Source organism: Macaca thibetana, chromosome 3 (assembly GCF_024542745.1).
Source record: "Macaca thibetana thibetana isolate TM-01 chromosome 3, ASM2454274v1, whole genome shotgun sequence".
Classification (NCBI taxonomy): domain Eukaryota; kingdom Metazoa; phylum Chordata; class Mammalia; order Primates; family Cercopithecidae; genus Macaca; species Macaca thibetana.
The window spans coordinates 53,260,915-53,273,824 of NC_065580.1; the positions used below are offsets into that span (position 1 = coordinate 53,260,915).

The 12,910-nt window shown below is 40.9% G+C and overlaps 1 protein-coding gene and 1 long non-coding RNA gene across 2 annotated transcripts in view; one reads left to right on the forward strand and one right to left on the reverse strand.

The window, feature by feature from the left end:
• LOC126949852 (uncharacterized) overlaps positions 1-12,910 on the reverse strand; it is a 38,973-nt gene that overhangs the window by 25,308 nt on the left and 755 nt on the right. The gene's annotated exons all lie outside the window — the stretch shown is intronic.
• EFCAB10 (EF-hand calcium binding domain 10) overlaps positions 11,035-12,910 on the forward strand; it is a 312,208-nt gene continuing 310,332 nt past the window's right edge. The window contains exon 1 of the mRNA XM_050782726.1: positions 11,035-11,038. The gene's annotated coding sequence lies outside the window, so the exon portion shown is untranslated. The remainder of the gene's footprint in view (positions 11,039-12,910) is intronic.

The following is a 12,910-nucleotide window of genomic DNA, read 5'->3' on the forward strand; positions in this document are numbered from 1 at the left end:
AGAGCTGCTTGCTCTGGGGGAGCTACAACAGGCTGTAGCATTTTCTTGACTAAGTATTAGAATCTTGGGTTGGTGCCACAGTTTTCTGGAAAACACATCAGTGCAATTATAAAGCACATCAATGGGACAATATGATATATTCAGCAAGATTCTCAACAAACTAGTCCCTTTTGACTCCCATTATGGCCTTCTATTATACAAATAGAGGCATGTGTGGTTCTATTTTGTGGTTGAGGAAAAGAATGCTCATCACTAGTTCTTACTTGCAGTAACTTCTCTGTGAATTAATTTCCAAAGTGGCTAAACCCCTTCTGAAGGATATAATGAACCACGGAAACGGAAACAAAAATTATCTCACCTATCTACAATGCCCATACTATAAAGCTGGAAACAAGGAGATCAAGGGGTTTACAGCATCAGATAAGACTGTAAAAGTTTCACAGGTTAATTTTGTTGGAAACCTGGTCCTTTTAAAAAGTACAAAACTCTGTAAAGGAAGAGACTGATAGCTATAACTGTATAAAAAGTAAAGACTTCTGAACCCACATCAATCTACCATATCTGTATACACATAAATCTACCATAAATAAAGTTAAAAGACAAATAGCAAGTCAGGAAAAAATCTCGCAATTTATAATGTATAGGGGTATTTTATTTAAAATATAAAGAGCTTTCACAATTCATTAAGAGAAAGGTGAACACTCTACAAGAAAGGTAGGCAATTTACAAAAAAATGAAATACAAATCATCAATAAGCAGAGATACAACTGAAATAAGCTGCAGGCGAAATTCTCTCCTCAGACTGAAAGACGAAAAAGAATCATCCGTATAGCACCTATGAGGCCATGAGGAAATGGGAATCCTCACACACCCTGGCAAGGTTTGGCAATTTCAAAACTGTAAATGTGCATTCACTTTGACCTGGCAATTTCATTTACAGAAAACCATCCTAAAGAAATAATCATAGGCTGGGCGCGGTGGCTCAAACCTGTAATCCCAGCACTTTGGGAGGCTGAGGCAAGTGGATCACTTGAGGTCAGAAGTTCGAAACTAGCCTGGCCAACATGGTGAAACTCTGTCTCTACTAAAATCACAAAAAATTAAATTAAAAAAAAAATAGCCAGACATGGTGGCGGGCACTTGTAGTCCCAGCTACTTGGGAGGCTGAGGCAGTGGAACAGCTTGAATTCAGGAGGCGGAGGTTGCAGCGAGCCTGGGCAACAGAACAAGCCTCCATCTCAAAAAGAAAAAAGAAAAATAAATAATCGTAGATGTGCAAAAAGATTTAGCTACACACAACATTTATTGCAGCACTGTCAATAATATATAGAAATATTTGAAAAACCTAAATGCCAAAACTGGGGATTAGTTAAAAATATTATAGTTTAAGAACGAATCACTAGAATATTATAGTCTTTAAAAGTGATTATTTAAAAAGTGAGTATATTGATCTATATTGGCTATGTTATCATATAGTTCTAGATATTTAATATATATAAAGTGGCTTGGTTTGGAGATTGGGGATCTAAAGGTATATAAATATATTATTAATAATGTGTGGCATTACATATATATCAAAATATTAACACTTATTCATAGGCTTCTAACTCTTATTTATGCCTTTCATTTCCTTCTAAATGTTTTGCAATGATTGCTTTCTATGCAAGGGAAAAAATACAACTATTTCATAAAGAGGATGCACATGTGGGCAACTACTCTTAAGCTGGAAACATCATTTTTGGCCACTGACAACTCACAGAGTAAACAAAAAAGACTAAAGTGCATCATTTAAAATTAGGGTAGCCATACAATTTATCATCTAAACCAGGACACTTTTGATTCTGAAAGGGGAAGCTATTAATACTTTTACTGGGACAAGTAGCATAATCCAGGACTCCCTAGGCAGACTCAGCTGTTTGGTCAGCTTACTTAGAATGAAAATTTTAAATACTTTGTCTCCAAAAACGACCCTGTGTTGGAGTGTTCAAGGGTAAGCCACAAATGTAGAGACTACCCTTTTATCAGTACGATTGGGTGTAGTTTTTAAACATGCCAACCAGATGGCTAAAGGATCTTGAAAAGTTCATCTTTCTCACCTAATTAGCTCGTTTGGATTGACAGAGCCCTAATTTAGAGATTTGTTCTTGAAAAAAAAGTATTTCTCAAAGAAATATACCACTTGAGACCGGGCGTGGTGGCTCAAGGCTGTAATTCCAGCACTTTGGGAGGCCAAGGTGGGCGGATCACCTGAGGTTGGGAGTTCAAGACCAGCCTGACCAAAATGGAGAAACCCCGTCTTCACTAAAAATAAAAAATTAGCCAGGCGTGGTGGCACATGCCTGTAATCCCAGCTACTAGGGAGGCTGAGGCAGGAGAATCACTTGAACCCGGGAGGCGGAGGTTGCGGTGAGCCGAGATTGCGCCATTGCACTCCAGCCTGGGCAACAAGAGTGAAACTCCATCTCAAAAAAAAAAAAAAAAAAAGAAATATACCACTTGACTAAGAACACACTGTATTATTAGCTATACTATGTCACATTGCAGATTTTAATCTTGGAAACATTGTGCAACTCTTTTAAAGTCTTCATGATTCCAAACTTCCTGAGACTCACCTGGTTTCCACTAAGGACTTTATACAGGGAACTATTATCTCTGTGACCCGAGGCTCTTACTTAAGATGGCCACTATTCGCATCCTTCAGCCCTGGGTCACTCTGCCCACCAGCTATTTATATCCTCCTTGCCTTTCACAGCCGGGCTCAAGTTTCTCCTCTCTCCTGAGCCTTTGCTGCCCACCACAGTCATCCGTGCTGCTCAGCCACCTGTGACATTTATTACCTGCACATCAGATCAGCATCTTCTCACAGGCTATCCTGTTTCCTAATTATTGATTGTACACAATCTCCCTCAAACTAAATAAGCTCCTCGTAAGAAATAACTATTCTTAGTCTATACCACGTGGCACTTGGCACTCGGCCAGGCAAGGTAAGTCTGTCAACCCCTCTTAGCCCGCTTATAAAGTGGGGGTTGTAATTCCTTTGTATACTCCACCTCCAACGCAAACTGGGGTAGTAACAAGGCATTATAAGAGGTAATTTTTTTAATTAGCCAAATACCCTAAATGCCAGGGTATTTGCGTAAGTGGAAAAATAAAAGGCTTCTCAACTGAAGCAAGGCCTTTTCCCCTTTAAAACATCATGAAATGACACACACTACAGATTCAGAACAAACTTAGAAGAGAACAAATCTGTTGAAGAATAGTGTCTCGTGTTAAAAAATGGCTGCATAGGTACAAAGGATAAAAGCTTGGACAGGCTGTGTTAACACCTGCAATGCTGTCACTCCCATCTTATAATATTTTACTTGTATTTTGATTCTCCCTGTAGACGGCCAATATGGAGCTCATCCATTGATCAATTCCCCAACATTTGTGCCCACCCTCCTAAGAGTCCAGCACCTGCCATTACTTGGCATCGATCACAACCTAAGCAACGCATGTTGCTAAATCAATCATGGGTCAATCTATAATTGAAATAACATTCTTTGCACCTCCCCGCTGCCAAATGTATTAAACTAATATAAATGTCGATGTCTCTTTCTTCCAAGATGAGCTTACAATGACTTAAGCCCTAACTGCAGTGTGAACAACCAAAATTAGATACCAAGGCTCTTTTATTTATTCCATGACCCAAGACACTATGTTTCTCATACACAAAAGAAACCTTGGGAAATCTGCCAACTCAAATGTATTACTTGCAAATGGCATCACTCTGCAATACCAACACGTGGCTGGCAAGACAGGGTGACTCCTTTTCAAGCAAAAACTAAAATTCCCAGATGAACTGGTTAAACATACAAAGAGACATCAATGACACCATTCCTTCTGCTAGTCCATCTAGCACCTGAGTGAGCTTTAGGAAAAGGCTCACCTGCTTCAAAAACTCGACTTCCATCTGTTAGAAAATAGTCTTTATAGTCCCGATTTTGTTAGAATAAGCTACTTTACTGCCATCTGCCAGAAAAATTATCATAATAAATCTCTGATGTCTGTGATTTGAACAGTGACTCCTTAGAAGGGACACAATTGTACAGTGTACAACCTACACAGCAGTACTGGCCAGGTGTTTAATAACTTTGGAATATAATAAACCAGTAGGGGGAAACCACGCTTTATTTTACTTCCCCTCTGAGCCTCAGTTTCATCATCCATACATTGGCAATAATAAGAGCTATCTAGTATCGGTGTCTTAGCACTGATCAGGCTTCCTATTGGAGTAGGAAAGCAATGGTTTGTGAAAGATAAAGACAATAAAAGAAGACCACGTTACTTGATTATCACATAATAACTATAACCATAAGATGGAGAGCTCACATTCTCTGACTCTACAATATCATTCATCCAATTATATAATTTAGTTCTTCATATATTGAAAGTAAAAAGATTTTGGGTTTTTTGGTAGTGATGATGGGTCTCGCAGCCCCCACCACACTCTCTTACTAGATTTCTGATTGAAGAAGCCCACAATGCAAGGTAGTTGATGAGAGTTAGGCATTTACTATCTAGAAATGAAAAAGAAAAAAAAAAACTAAAATTAATTGGCCTACATCAGGGTTTCTCTCGATCTCATCACTATCATTTTGGATGTGATCAACCTTTGAGATAGGGGCCGTCCTGTGCGTTCCATTGTAGGAAGTTTACCAGCATCCTTGGCTTCTACCCGCTAGATGTCAGTAGCACCTTCACGCCCTAGTCATGACAACCAAAAACATCTCCAGACATTGCCAAATGTCCTCTGGGAGGAGGGGGTGGCAAAACCGCCCACAGTCGAGAAACACTGGCCTACACAGAAATTCAAATTCATGGCCGTAGCATCATTCTTGGGAAACAGCAAGCTGGCCTCCCACCAAAGGAGACCTGGACTTTAAATTCTACTATGGGTGTTCTATGTCCTTAAAGGTTCTAGCTTCTACTTCCTGTCATATAAATAAAACCCAGACTCTGGCCTCTCACTTCCAGGATTTCCTCCTTTGCAGGGTATTAAAAGGTAGGGCTGGGGGCAAGTGTTAGGGACGACATCATGGCCCAGGCATCCCCCTCTGCTCACTTGGTACTTGGCTGCCTGCCGGGGTCCCAGCACTGCCATCTTTTCTTGAATAATGGTGCTGTTACCACACAGGGCTGGCATGAGCTGGATACTTGCAGCCTTCCTGTTGTGACTCCTACAGAAATATAAACTCATAATTTAGTTTCCCATAGCACAGCTATCGAAGGCTCGGTTATTTAACAAAACCTTGGGTAAAGTAAAAGAAATGACAACACAGAAAACCTTACAATGGGGTACTGGATTTGAAGGATTCCAGAGTCACACCTTGGTCATTCCAGACAGGTCCCCTTTCCAGACGCTGCGTGGGCCAGCTCCCAGCCCACAGGGTTCATCTGCTTCTCTCCCACCACCCAGAGAGACCTTCAGTCCCTTCCCCTCTGAGAAGCCCAGGGGTTCCATGCCCTGTCTCAGGTCTGCTCTCTCCCTCTCTTCCAGCCTTCACTTTCCATGGCTCTACTTTCTCCCTTCTGGCCTGATGGACAGCTGGGAGCATCCACATCATTCAAGAAAATTCCCAACTACCACTCACAGAGGTTGGCCTTTTTAGATACTTAGAAGACAATATCTCTCAATAATTCATTTCCCTAAGTCTGAGATATTTGTCTTGGAAAATCATCTCACGGGAAGCTTCACCAAGATCCGAGCTGGCTGTCATCATCGGGCCCATCTTTACAGCATCCTGTGGGCATGAGGTGAGGTTCTGTTTCCTATGATCTTCTGGACATGGCAAATGTTGAACAATGTCATGTATAACGCACTTCCCAGGAATTATTAAAAAAAAAAAAAAAAAAAACTTTTTTAGAGATAGAATTCACTAAATCTATAATGAAAAAGTTTTTTTTTTAGACTACAAAGCATATTATTTAAAGAAGAGTAATTAATTGATGCAGGAAAAAAAAAACAGTTCAAACAACGAACAGAAAAAGAGCTCAGAAACAGACCCAGGTGTTTGGAAAATAAGTATAAGAAAGATCTCTAGAGAAAGGATAAACTATTCAATATATGGTTCTGAGGATAAATGGCAACTGTTTGAAAAAAGATTGAAAATTAATTTTTTTACCTCACATAATTAACCAAAAGATTCCAAGATCTGAATATAAAAACAAAAACCTATAAAGCATAAAGACAAAATATATGAAACTATTTTATGACTTTGAGGAAGTGAAGGTCTTCTTAAGCAAGACACAAAAAACAAAAGGCCTCAAGGAAAAGCCTGAAATGTTGACTGTTTCCAAAGGGGAGAAAAAGTGTGTGTGGAAAAGATGCCATAAACAAAGTCAAAAGAAGAAAAGCAACAAGCTGGAAAATTACAGTATTTCCAAATAGAGAAAAGATCCAAATTGAGAATACATAGAGAATTCCTACAAATCAATAAGCAGATCTAAAAAATACCAATGACAAATCATCAAAGGATACTAACAGCAATTTACAGAGTACAAATACAATGAACATGAGAGGAAAATGCTCAAAAAACACACCACAAATGAGGGAAATACAAATCAAATTTTTTTTTTTTACTCATAACATTGGCAAAATTTAAAAGGTTTGAAAATGTTGAGCATTAATTAAGGAAATGGGCACATCTCTGTACTGCTAGTGGAAGTATAAATTACTCAGCTACTTCAGAAGACAGTCTGGCAGAACCATTAAAATTAAAAATGCACATACCCAGCAATTCTATTTCTGGGTAGTAATACTTCCTCACGTGCCCAGGAAGCATATATAAAAATAAAGATGTTGACTACCTATTTTTCATAAAAACTAGAAACCCAAATGTCTATCAATAAGATAACAGATAAATATTTGGGAGGCCGAGGTGGGTGGATCATTTGAGGTCAGGAGTTCAAGGCCAGCCTGGCCAACATAGTGAAACCCCACTTCTGGTAAAAATACAAAAATTAGCCGGGCATGGTGGCGGGTGCCTGTAATCCTAACTACTTGGGAGGCTGAGGCAGGAGAATCACTTGAACTCAGGAGGTGGAGGTTGCAGTGAGCCGAGACTGCACCACTGCACTCCAGCCTCAGCGACAGAGCAAGAGTCTGTCTCAAAATAAATAAATAAATAAAAAATAACACATAAATAGACCCTGAACATTTTATGGAATACCATGAAGCAGTTTAAAAGAATGAGGTATTTCGATATATAATGACATTTAACAGCACATGTGAAAAAAGAAAATTATAGAAAAATGTCGGTAAAGTGATACTATTCACATTAAAAAGAAAAAAAAAGACAATACACACAGCAATATCATCTATACCTTTAAAGACAGACATATACAGTAGGTAAATGTCTAGAAAATGGTATGAAGAATGCCTTCAGACCTGGGGATACAGGAGTGACCACATTTGAAGGGGTTATTTCTCCCTTATCTCTATTGTTTCACTATTCTTTCTCATGAGGAGAACATGCTTATTCATAATGTATTCATTTGTTTTCACACTGCTGATAAAGATATGCCCAAAACTGGGAACAAAAAGAGGCTTAGGCCGGGCACGGTGGCTCATGCCTGTAACACTAGCACTTTGGGAGGCTGAGGCGGATGGATCACCTGAGGTCACCAGCCTGGCCAACATGGTGAAACCCCATCTCTACTAAAAATAGAAAAATTACCCAGGTGTGGAGGCAGATGCCTGTAATCCCAGCTACTTGGGAGGCTGAGGCAGGAGAATTGCTTGAACCTGGGAGGCGGAGGTTGCAGTGAGCCAAGATCATGCCGTTGCACTCCAGCCTGGGTGACAGAGCAAGACTCCGTCTCCAAAAAAAAAAAAGAGGTTTAATTGGACTTACAGTTCCACATGGCTGGAGAGGTCTCAGAATCATAGCGGGAGGCAAAAGGCACTTCTTACATGACAGTGGCAAGAGACAAATGAGGAAGAAGCAAAAGTAGAAACCCCTGATAAACCCATCAGATCTCGTAAGACTGACTTACTATCACAAGAACAGCATGGGAAAGACCAGCCCCCATGACTCAATTACCTCCCTCTGGGTCCCTCCCACAACACGTGGAAATTCTGGGAGATACAATTCAAGTTAAGATTTGGGTGGGGACACAGCCAAACCATATCATATGATTTTCAAAATTCACTGTCAAGTTTCTTTTATGTAAGAAACACATTTTTCAAAGAAAACAATAACAAGCAGAAATCATGCTCTGCTTAGTTTTAAGACAACTATCTACCTCATCATGCAAAGGCAGTTTTGTCTGCAACCAAACTGGATTTTGCAGTTCCTCTGCATAGCAAATGGTCTTTCAGGACCTTTCCTGAAGAAAGGTATATTTATGTATTACCATGATGTATATGTCAAGAGGAGGTTTTGGGCAGAGGTTTCGGACAGGCCTCCACATAACTGATGCAGGCCAGCAGCTCATGTAAAGGAGAGAAGCGCTTTAGTTTCCTTTCTAAGCAGAAGGATGTCTCAGAAGCAACCAGAGGAGCTACTCCTAGGTGACTGTCAGCCTGTCTCTGACTGGCAGCTATCTAAATGATGCACTGAAACTGAAGTATCATCACAGTGAACATTGAACCACTGTCCACTGTGTGCCAAGCCCTATGCCTGGGGCTCAGTACTCAGAATCTCAATCCTCACAACAATCCCAAGAGAAGAGCTTTACTACCCATTTCAGAGATGAGGAGCCTGAGGTTCAGATGGATCAAGGCAGGTTCTCAAGCAAATGACTAAAGGGCAATTCTAATTCACACCTGCCCATCTCAAGCCTATGCTCTGGCCTCCACCCTGTACTGCCTCCCACACCATAGCAAATGGTAGGTTTGAAAATATGGATGGGCTTTGCTCAAAATAATATGTGTGCATTAATGTTAACTTTCTTTATATGTAGGTTAAGGGCCAAAAGTGATTTCTACAAGAATCCTAAAGAGAAGTTATCATCTCTCCTGTCTCACCCTTGCAAAAGGATAGTGGTCAGGAAGGGGGCTGGATCTGCCACATTCTGGGGAACAGAGATGACCTCAACCTTCAGCACCAGAGCAGTTCCAGGGAGCACCGACTGACCAAAGTCACAGGTGAATCAGTCAAGAGTTTTAAGACCAGCTTTCCCTCGAGATAACACACTCCCGTGCTGGCTGTTCTGCCCCAGTCAGAATGCAAATGTTTTTGTAGTTATATTTATTAATAGAGTCCATGGTTAGCCAGGCCTGGCACATGGCTAGGGATCTGTATTGAAACCAATAAGTAAAAGCCTGGAATTTCTATTTTCGTTCCCACTTCTGTTGCTACTGGGGGCCTTTTATCCAGTCCTGTTTTTAATCCAGCAGCCTGCAAGGGGCAGGAAAGAGGCAGGTAAAGTTGTCTAGCAAGGCAGAGTAGAAGGCACACCTGCCCTCCAGATGCCGAGAGCTTTCATAAAAGGTAACAACGTAGGTAACAAATTTCCCCCAAACTATAATTCTCAGGGAGAGTGGGTTAGGGAAATAAATTTAGAGAGAAGAGTGGCAGATGGGATAGATGGATTCAATTAAGGCAAAGAACATCAAACAATTCCGGGGATACCTCATTCTCATGGAACATGTCATTTTCTCCTCATTGCCTCCAGGTAACTCCCAACACACTAGGTAGGAAGTAGGGTGCTCACACGGTGCCTCAACCCCAGCAGGAGTTTAATATCCTCAAATGAGAGAGCTAATATTCCCTCTTCTCTTCTTTTCAATAATGTGGTGAAACAGCACATGAATCAGACTAAGTGAATGCAGGATACATATTAGATGCACATTTCTACAGAACCAGGTGTTATTCAAATTAAATAGGTATTTTCCATTGTCATCTCCATAGAACAGATTTCTTTATTTCGTCTACGGGAGACTCTCCTTTTTAATTAAACCAACCACACTGTCATTTTCCTAAGAAAGATAATAAAACAATAAAAATATTTACATCCCTTTTATCTCCCTAAACATTAATCATGAGGGGAAGAGGGTGTTTTGCCTTTGCTAGATAGTTTTATCACATAGACATTATACTAATATGCTTTAAATTACTGTTTTACAGGTCACTTTATCCTTATTAAGGATGTATTAGATTCTTGTTGCCTCTAACAGTATTTGTAATTATTTACTACCAAAAGGAATTCAATTCTGTAAAAAATTAACCACCATATATAGTTGATATATGAGTATTGATATGTATATAATACATATACAGCATGTAAACCTGAACATTACTTCCAATTGACCTCAATTTTCATCCAAAGTCAAGTGTAAATGTCTAGTAGTTTGATAAGCAATGCTTTCTTTATTCTCTGCCTCTCAGTTATGCAATTTGATTGACAGTCATGTTATCCAACACAGTCATAGGTGGGTTATAGTTTCAACAAGTCAGTATTATTATATCTATAGTCAATGGAGAGACTGGGGAAGGCTTAGAGTAAAGCAACTCCACAATTATACTCCATAACTAACTATAACAATGTAGATGTATTCTGTTACCAATTAAACGTGGCAATGCATATAAAGTCTTCTTTTTTTTTTTTGTAGAGATGCTAAATCACTTTTAGATCCTAGCCCACAATTTACTATGCTGTAGAGTAAAATCATCCCCAATAGGAGGAAATAATATCTGGGCTGTCAGACCCTCTTCAAGGTCCTGTGTAGTAACCTCCATTTGAGAGACTCTGCTGGGAAAGTAAGCTCATGTTAAAATATGGAACTATTGATTTGCTTCACTATAACTGAGGTGCCCTGACTTCTGATGACAAGCCACCTTTGATGTTTTTGAGTGGTTTATAGTGGCTCCCAGAAGAGGAGACAGCATTCCGGAAACTCAAGTCACTGACTCTCAGCAAGTGGCCCACTCACATGGCTAATAGCAGGATTAAGCTCCTCACCGGCTGTTGTACTGAGGGCCTCAGTTCCCCACTGGCTAATGACCAGAGATCTCCCTCAGTTACCTGCCACACAGGCCTCTCCATAGGGGGGCTTACAACATGGAAGTGGGCTTCCCTTAGAGCAAGCCAGGGCGTGCAAGAGAGAGTGAGAGTAACAGAAGCGACAGCCATTCTGTACCCTAACCTCAGAAATGACATCCCACCACTTTTGCTATATTCTATTTGTTATAAGCAAGTGACTAAGTCTAGCCCACACTAAAGAAAAGAGGATTACATAAGGGCATGAACACCAGGAGGTACAGACTTTTGAGGCCACATCAGCGGCTGCCCACACCTTCCTTGCATGCACAACATGGGAATAAACACCAAAATAGATAATAAATAGAGGGAAAATAGGGAAGCAGAACGGAAAGGGAAAATGTTCCAGCATCTAATTATTCATGCCTCAGAGCACTCGCATTCTCTCTCCCCACCCCTAAATCTAGTCTAACCCACCAATCAGGTGCTCTCTTCACAGAGTCTCACATCTGTCTCCTCTTCTCTACCTGCATAGCACCACCATAGTTCAGGCTTTCATCTCTTCACACCATGAATATTGCAGCACTACTTTTCTAACCAGGTTCTGTACTCCAATCTTTCTAAGTCACACTTTTAACTTATCTTTATGGTACAGAAAGCCCTTCAGTAGCTCCCCATTGTCAAACAAAATCCAGACTCTTTAGACTGCCGTTCGGTGCCTTCCATAATTTGATCTAGGCCTGGGTATCCAAATGTATCACCCCCAAACCCCAGTAACAATTCTCCATCCCAGGCAAACCATGCTCAACACCCAAACACACCATGTTTATACTCAACTTGAAGCCTCTGCTAATACCATCATTCCCCCTCCCTCTGCAAGACCAGTCTTCACTTTACCATTACTAATCTTTGGCAATTTCCAAGATGCAGAGCAGATCCCATCTTCTCTGTCACACAGAGAAGTTGGGAGTTTCTGTTCACTCCCAACTAGATTTCAGTTCCTCCTATGAACTGGCACAGCTCTGAGAGACCACCCCACCCACTGCACAGGCCAGTCCCTGTGTACCTGTCCTGTTTTCCCAAGGAGTCGGTAAGTTTCACAATTTCCTTCTTCCAGAGACCACCAGACTGCATCTCTGTGAGGGTGAGGATAGGTCTCACTCATCTTTCCCTCCTGAAGGCAGCTGTTCCATAACAGGCAATATGGGTTGTCTTAGGATGGATGGATGGAAGGAAGGAAGGAAGGAAGGAAGGAAGGAAGGAAGGAAGGAAGGAAGGAAGGAAGGAAATGTCAAGCCCAGGGTCTAGCATATAACAATAGGTCAATAAGTAATAAATATTTGTTAACTCCACCAATTCTTAAAATGGGAATTGTTCACCAAGCGACACCTTAGCTATGTAGGCGCCCTTCCAAAGAAAGCAAAGGCAAGTGCAGTTATCTGAGTCTGAAACAAACAAGCCGACTCACACAAACATCACAACTAAAGGCAAATCGGCAGCTCCTCATTCCTCGCCCATCTTAACACTGGCTTAGAGATACAGGGTGCCAAGCTCAGAGACATTATTAGATGGCTCAGCCAGGGCAGAACTCAGTCCGTACAAAGCAACTTCAAATCAGTGCGCTTCAGCTGTGACAACTTGGGAAACAGCAGTGGTGAGAGCTAAAAGGGTGCTGGGAAAAGAGAGAGAGAAAAAAATATGTCGATTGTGGGGTGAGGGCGGTGTCCATATAGTTTAGATAATTCTAGTAAACAAAGGCTTTGTTAAAAAGAAGACATTTTAAAGCCTTCTTTAAAGGGTGAAAATCTCAACTAAAGCACCCAACGTCCAAAATCAAGAGGAAATCTAGCGCTCCCTTTCTAGCTGGTTAGAGCAGTTAAGCCTGAAGTGGATTCTCCCAGGAATCAGATTCCTGGCCAAAGGTTGCCTGCGCAAACCCGGGCCA